Raw genomic sequence first — 7,078 nt, 5'->3', positions numbered from 1 at the left:
ACCTCGAGAGTTGGTGCAAACTTTGCCAGTGCATCCAAACCCCGTGATACGATACACTCTATCACACATAAGCCTCCTTATATCTTCCTCAAAACAGCCACCATACCTACCAATCATGGCATTTTCATAGCCATTCCGAGATATATTGCCATGCAACTTCCATCATCATCATATACATGACTTGAGCATTTATTGTCATATTGCTTTGCATGATCGTAAGATAGCTAGCATGATGTTTTCATGGCTTGTCCGTTTTTTGATGTCATTGCTACGCTAGATCATTGCACATCCCGGTACACCACCGGAGGCATTCATATAGAGTCGTATCTTTGTAATATTGAGTTGTAAGTAAATAAAAGTGTGACGATCATCATTATTAGAACATTGTCCCATGTGAGGTTATCAAAATAGAAGTGGCCAAAGAAGCCCCCCAAAAAAAGATAGGCCAAAGAAGCCTAAAAAAGAGAAAAAAATAAAAAAATGAGAGAAAAAGAGAGAAGGGGCAATGTTACTATCCTTTTACCACACTTGTGCTTCAGAGTAGCACCATGTTCTTCATATAGAGAGTCTCTTGAGTTATCACTTTCATATACTAGTGGGAATTTTCATTATAGAACTTGGCTTGTATATTCCAACGATGGGCTTCCTCAAACGCCCTAGGTCTTCATGAGCAAGCAACTTGGATGCACACCCACTTAGTTTCAATTTGAGCTTTCATACACTTATAGCTCTTAGTGCATCCGTTGCATGGCAATCCCTACTCCTCGCATTGACACCAATTGATGGGCATCTCCATAGCCTGTTGATTAGCCGCATCGATGTGAGACTTTCTCCCTTTTTTGTCTTCTCCACACAACCTCCATCATCATATTCTATTCCACCTATAGTGCTATATCCATGGCTCACTCTCATGTATTGCGTGAAAGTTGAAAAGGTTTGAGAACATCAAAAGTATGAAACAATTGCTTGGCTTGTCATTGGGGTTGTGCATGATTTGAATATTGTGTGTGATGAAGATGGAGCATAGCCAGACCATATGATTTTGCAGGGATAACTTTCTTTGGCCATGTTGTTTTGAAAAGGCATGATTGTGTTGTTAGTATGCTTGAAGTATTATTGTCTTAATGTCAAATGATAGACTATTGCTTTGAATCACTCGTGTCTTAATATTCATGACATGATTAGATTATGTGATCAAGATTATGCTAGGTAGCATTCCACATCAAAAATTATTTTTTTATCATTTACCTACTCGAGGACGAGCAAGAATTAATGTTGGGGATGCTGATACGTCTTTGTCGTATCTATAATTTTTTATTGTTCCATGCCAATATTATACAACTCTCATATACTTTTGGCAACTTTTTATACTATTTTTGGGACTAACATATTGATCCAGTGCCCAGTGCCAGTTCCTGTTTATTGCATGTTTTTTGTTTCGCAGAAAATCCATATCAAACGGAGTCCAAACGGGATAAAAATGATGGAGATTGTTTTTGGAATATATGTGATTTTTGGGAAGAAGAATCAACGCGATACGATGCCCGAGGGGGCAATGAGGCAGGGGGCGCGCCCTGGGCCCTCGTGGCCACCCCGTAAGGCGGTTGGTGCCCTTCTTTCGTCGCAAGAAAGCTAATATCCGGATATAGACCGTGTCCAAAATTCAGCCCAATCGGAGTTATGGATCTCCGGGAATATAAGAAACGGTGAAAGGCCAGAATCGGGAACGCAGAAACAGAGAGAGACAGAGAGACAGATCCAATCTCGGAGGGGCTCTCGCCCCTCCCATGCCATGGAGGCCATGGACCATAGGGGAAACCCTTCTCCCATCTAGGGAGAAGGTCAAGGAAGAAGAACAAGAAGAAGAAGAAGGGGGGCTCTCTCCCCCTCTCTCCCGGTGGCGCCGGAACGCCGCCGGGGCCACCATCGTCACCGCAATCTACACCAACACCTCCGTCATCTTCACCAACATCTTCATCACCTTCCCCCATCTATCTACAGCGGTCCACTGTCCCGCAACCCGCTGTGCCCTCTACTTGAACATGGTGCTTTATGCTTCATATTATTTTCCAATGATGTGTTACCATCCTATGATGTCTGAGTAGATTTTCGTTGTCCTATCGGTAATTGGTGAATTGCTATGATTGGTTTAATTTGCTTGTGGTTATGTTGCTGTCCTTTGGTGCCCAACATATGAGTGCGCGCGTGGATCACACCATAGGGTTAGTTGTATGTTGATAGGACTATGTATTGGAGGGCAAGAGTGACAAAAGCTTCAACCTAGCATAGAAATTGATGCATACGGGATTGAAGGGGGACCAACATATCTTAATGCTATGGTTGGGTTTTGCCTTAATGAACATTAGTAGTTGCGGATGCTTGCTAATAGTTCCAATCATAAGTGCATAGAATTCCAAGTCAGGGATGACATGCTAGCAGTGGCCTCTCCCACATAAAACTTGCTATCGGTCTAGTAAAGTATTCAATTGCTTAGGGACAATTTCACAACTCCTACCACCACGTTTCCACACTCGCTATATAACTTTATTGTGTCTTTATCTAAACAGCCCGTAGATTTTATTTGCGTGCTCTTTGTATTCTTGCAAACCTATCCAACAACACCTACAAAGTACTTCTAGTTTCATACTTGTTTTAGGTAAAGCGAACGTTAAGCGTGCGTAGAGTTGTATTGGTGGTCGATAGAACTTGAGGGAATATTTGTTCTACCTTTAGCTCCTCGTTGGGTTCGACACTCTTACTTATCGAAAGAGGCTACAATTGATCCCCTATACTTGTGGGTTATCATTCGGTATTCATTGCCTTTATAAAGGGACTAAGACTCGTCTTGCTTCTTCACGCCAACCCTTCTCCAGCCTCGAGCTCAAGCACCCAAGGTTTAATCTAATTGTTTCGAGCTTCCCAGTCATGTTCGGAACCGGCTCTCAAGGTTGGTGGATGGCTTCTTCTGTCACAGAGGAGGATATTACGAAGCTCCAGGCGGCAAGATACCTGACCGCGGAAATCCCCCACAAGCTTCCTGCTCAAGGGCAGGTTATCCCGACTCCCAGATCCAGCGAGAGGGTCGTATTCGTCTCCCACTTCCTCCGAGGGCTAGGGTTTGCTCTCCACCCCTTCGTTCGAGGGCTCATGTTCTACTACGGGCTAGATTTTCATGATCTAGCTTTGGACTCCTTCCTTCACGTCTCGGCGTTCATTATCATATGCGAAGCCTTCCTCCGTATTCCCCCACACTTCGGCTTGTGGCTCAAGACCTTCAAGGTGAAGCCGAATGTAGTCAATGGGAAACAAGCGGAGTGCGGTGGTGCTACGGTGAGCAAACTTATCAACGCTTTTGTCTAAAAGGATCCTTCACAGAATCTTCCGACTTATGGCAGCGGGAGTGGTTTTACATCACTGAACCCCGCGGCACCAAGTGGGCGGCTACACCCGCGTTCCGATCTGGCCCTCCAATTCAGCTCGCATCATGGATCAATAAGGGGTTGGACTGGGGATCAATCGACGAAGTGCAGACTCTACAGAGCCGCATCTGGAGCCTTATTGAGAAGGACATCGGACTTATCAACGTAATCCAAGTAATGCTAGTCCGTCGGGTCCTACCATGCCAGCGGCGGCCTCTTCTCCTGTGGGAGTTCAATCCAGAAGGACCACGAACCCTTCAGCACTTCTTCAGCACAATGCACAAAGGAATGTGGAAATTATTCTTCGGGGCACGAAAACAGTGGTCGGATACTACAGAGGACGTCGGTCTTGACTGCAACCATCCCGATACCTCGGTAAGCACTTGACACTTGAATACAGCTTAGATAAGCATCTCATAATAAGATACTGAGAAAACCATCTTCTTCCGGGGCTAGATAAAGAAGGCGGAGCGGATCAGGTGTTCGGCTCCTCTTCCCGAAGACTCAGCTAGTCCCGTGCTAACAAGGATACTGGTCCCGGCGCCATACCAAGCGCCGGTGGAGGAGGACAAGGAGGAGAGCGGGGAGCCAAAGGTGGCTTCCATCCCGGAGGTAAACCACACACTATGTCTGGGGAGATTAAGGCTCCCTCTTCCAAAGACAAAAGAGAAGGAGAAGCTGACATCCTTTCTCCCTATGGAAAGAAAAGAGCCGCCTCCGAAAGTTGGGAGGTAAGGGCTCCTAAGCGAGGCAAGACGCCCCTGTCGGGTGGTTCAGGCTTGGAAGGTGACGTTGTCGCACAGCTCCTTCGTAAGGACAAGCCTCCAGCCGAATTGTAAGTGAACAAAGGTGTTTTAAACATATCCCGTTCCTTTTCTCGTTACAAAGGTAACATCTAGAATATGCGTTTTGTAGTCCGGCACACGGTCTTCCTCAACAATCCTCCTCCTCGGGGGACCTTCTTCCAGAGATGATGCAAAGCAAGACGCCTCCACAAGCTTCCTCGCCCAACAGGGTGGTCGACGTCGAGGTGTCGTCCCGGAGGATCTCTCCCGATCAACAGAGGATAATGGAGACAACACCCCAAGGTGAAACTTCGGCCGCCCAGGGTCCGAAGTGTGCGGTCCCTACGGGGGCTAACAATAACGGCTCCAGACTATCCAGTTTACAGCCAGAGACGACTCTAGGGTCGAGTAGACATATCCTTTCAAAGGGAGTCCGTACTCCCACAGTTGCTTCCAGGAATCCGGAGGTGCCGGATACACGGATGGACATGTTGCGGTATTCGTCAATATCAGAGTAGCATCGTACCTTGATGGGTACGGTGGTTGAGAGGATTCTGTCCGTGAAAAACGGATTGAATGAAGCCTTCATGGGTCTGCTAAGAGGCTTTGAGGTATGTAATGTTATATTTTCGATTGTGCTCTATACACAAAATGCACCTATGTATTGATAGTAGCCCCTGAGACTCTGGTTGGTGTCCAAAGGGAGGCAATCAGAGGATCGAAAAAGATGTCCCCAGGAAATAATCTAATTACTTGAAACACATGATGTTACCTCCATGACGTCTGCCCATGCTACAGAGGTTGCAGGTCTGAAGCGCAAACTTGATGTGGCGGATAACGACATCACGCTTATTAACAGGCGACTCGACGAGGCGCAACTTTTGTGTTGGGGTGGTCGAAGTATGTATAATAACAAAGCTAGAATTATATTCTGAGACATGCGTATCTGCAGATGGTGCTGCCGTGATTGAGACCCTTCGGGTTGAACTTGCCCGAGCCAAGGAGCAGGCCCGGATGAATAATGTGGCTGCCCAGAAGGCAGCTGATGAGTTAGAAGCCGGACAGGCTGGTCAGTACCAGTGTGAGGAGAGAATGGCCACTATGGCGCACGAGCTGAAGGAAGCCACTGTCCGGTGCGAATTCCTCGAGAGGGATAACAAAGCCAAAGCGGCCGATCTCGACAAGGCCCTACAAGAGGCGAGAGAAGCACGATCTGAGTCTAGAGCAGCTCGGGAAGAGATCCGGCAAGCTGGGGAGATAGTGGCCGGTAAGCCTTTCTTATTACAGACTAAATTCAGCGATCCGAAGTATTCCCCGCTTAATCAAATGTGGAGCTCTCCGTACGCCTTTTTGGACTTGCTGAAGAGCGCCTCCGATGCGGCGCAGTTTTACAAAGCGCAAGAACGGTACACGACGGAGAAGCTTTTCTGGTCACAATTCGGCACGCTGAAGCGCCCGCTGTTGCTGAACGAACAGATGGCCTAGTGGTCCGAGCTCCACAAGATATCCGGTTCTGCCATGAAGGACGTCGTAGTCCGGCTGTCGCCGACTGAGCCAGTTCAGAAGAGTTATTTTGGTTTGGTGCAGCGACTAGTTGATGCGGTGCCGCGTATCGACGCCGTTAGGCGGTCAACGTGCATTGAAGGTGCACGGATGGCCTTTGCCCGTGTCAAGACGTACTGGGCGAAGATGAAGGCCACCGATATTGCAGTGAAAAGTCCACCCAAGGGTAAGGAGCATCACACGCCAGAGCATTATTTCGAGGATGTCTTAGAGGGTGCCCGCTTGATAGAGGGTCAGTGCTCGAAAGAGATGATATTCGAGTGAAGTGTATTGAAATTGTAAAAACAATATTATGATATTTTAAGGCTATGCCTAGAAGTTTTGGCTCCTCCTGTGCGGCCGTTTTTGTATAGTCTGAAAGTTTTCCAATCGTCGGCTTTAGCCCCCTCGCATAAAATATGGGGGTGTTCGGAAAAGCATTTGATCACTCTTGACCCAACGTCTTGGTCCGTGGAGGAGGTGTGAATGCGGCGAACTAGGCAATCAGACTATAGGGCTTTAGCACTTTCACTTAGCCATAGGAGTTTGATGGTGGGTCTATGATATAGCCCCTGGTATGTACGCAGTTCTCCGAATACGGTGCGTTACATGGGTGACCAGAAGAACGGTGTAACACCCCGCATGTAACTTTCCATATTTGTAACTCCGACTCTTGCCATTTTCGGCTATGTGATATGATACTCCCTCCGTGGTCGGGTTTTGTCTTTCGTTTTGTTTTTGTCCTTGTCATGCATTTCATATCATGTCATCATGTGCATTGCATTTGCATACGTGTTCGTCTCATGCATTCGAGCATTTTCCCCGTTGTCCGTTTTGCAATCCGGCGCTCCTATCTCCTCTGGTGCATCCCTCTTGTTTTCTTTCGTGTGTGGGTGTCAAACTTTCTCGGAATGGACCGAGGCTTGTCAAGTGGCCTTAATATACCACCCGGAGACCACCGGTCAAGTTTCGTTCCATTTGGAGGTCGTTTGGTACTCCAACGGTTAACCGGGCATCCGCAAAGTCCATTTGAGTGTCCAGCAAAAACCCCCCTCAAAAACCAGCCGAAAACCCACCAAACTCTCTTCCATGCTCTAGGTCGTTTGATCAGGATCGTGTGGGCGAAAACCGCACCTCATTTGGAGCCTCCTAGCTCCCTCTACCTATTTAAATGCATCCCTCCCGAAAAACGAATCGCGGTCCAAACCCGACCTTCTTCCACCTCGCGCCCGGACGAAATTCCCGCCGCCGGACGTGTCCGCGCCGCCGTCCCGGACGAATCCCGCGCCGCCACCTGTCCCTCTCTCTCCTCCTTGCGCCGCCGGCCCGCCG

This window comes from Triticum aestivum, chromosome 2D (genome assembly GCF_018294505.1).
Source record: "Triticum aestivum cultivar Chinese Spring chromosome 2D, IWGSC CS RefSeq v2.1, whole genome shotgun sequence".
Taxonomy (NCBI): Eukaryota; Viridiplantae; Streptophyta; class Magnoliopsida; order Poales; family Poaceae; genus Triticum; species Triticum aestivum.
The sequence above is the reverse complement of the archived record's forward strand: the minus strand, read 5'-3'. Positions refer to the sequence as shown.